The sequence below is a fragment of the Rhinolophus ferrumequinum genome, chromosome 22 (genome assembly GCF_004115265.2).
Source record: "Rhinolophus ferrumequinum isolate MPI-CBG mRhiFer1 chromosome 22, mRhiFer1_v1.p, whole genome shotgun sequence".
In the NCBI taxonomy this organism is placed as follows: Eukaryota; Metazoa; Chordata; class Mammalia; order Chiroptera; family Rhinolophidae; genus Rhinolophus; species Rhinolophus ferrumequinum.
Window position 1 is genome coordinate 24091187 of NC_046305.1, and position 1218 is coordinate 24092404.

Here is a 1218-nt window from a genome sequence, read left to right on the forward strand (position 1 = left end):
ATAATTATTGTCAAATTTCATTCTCTTTATATTCTAGTCTATTCCAACACTTAAAATGTAACTGGCAAGATGACAAGAACATATTAAAAATGTAGAAATTAATGTGATTATCTTTAGGTAAATCAGTAACAATATAACATTCTAACAGGAAAAAATATGACATGGTTGAAAAAGTACAATATAGTACAATTTAAAAGTAAGCAAAAATGTTTCACACTAGGATAACCAAAAGCACAGCATTCTAAACTACGTAAGGGAGGCAGGAGGGGAATCTCTTATTTAGAAATAAATCATTTATATTTAACAAAGTAAATTTCAGATACTACATGAGACAAATAATGTAATCAATTATTTATTTCATTTAGGGAAAATAAATTTTTCTTTACATATATTCTTGAACTTTTCTTGTTACATGTAAAACTAACATGTTCACTGATGTAAATTAATATAAATAATCTTAATGTTACAAAAGAATATGATTTATCATCTAGGATCACTTCAGAAATATAGAATATTTTCTCATGTTAATATTATAATATCTCTGGATACTTTTAAAGACATTAAGTTAATAAAAAGACATCTTCTATCCTTTCACCGTTTTACAGGACTGTTACAAAAAAGAAAAAAAGATTGTCCTAATAACAAAATTAAAAATATAGCTTATCTATCTTACAATTAAGGGGCTAAGTCCTAGTTAATTATCTGTGCTTGTGTGACAAAGAAAGAATTATTTCTTCTTTCTATACTTCTCCTTTGCCACCAACTAACCCACGAAATTCAACACTCTGGATCATTAGCATGTTTTTCATTTAAAATATTTTGTCAACACATTCAGACTCATTTTAATAGAATTAGAAAATAGGAAAATGCCTTCGAGTTAAGAAGGATTATTTTATAATGTGGTTCATCTCTCTGGCAATTTTGCTTAAAAGAGACTAGGCAATATCTTTTTTGTTTGTTTTCAATATCCAATTAATGTTTTTAGTGTTTTATTTATTTTTTTTGTAAGTAAAAATAACATTACCTATCTAGTGGAAAAAAGTCACTTGTTTCCTTTTCTTCATGCTCACCTTTTAAGCATGAACAAATGTCTACACTTTCCTATACTTTTAGGAAAGTAATCACTCTCAGGCTTGTGAGTTGTTCTACTATCAAGAGGGTTGAGAGTGTTGAGAATGTGATTCCAGGACACATTTGTTTCTACTCACTTCACTGATA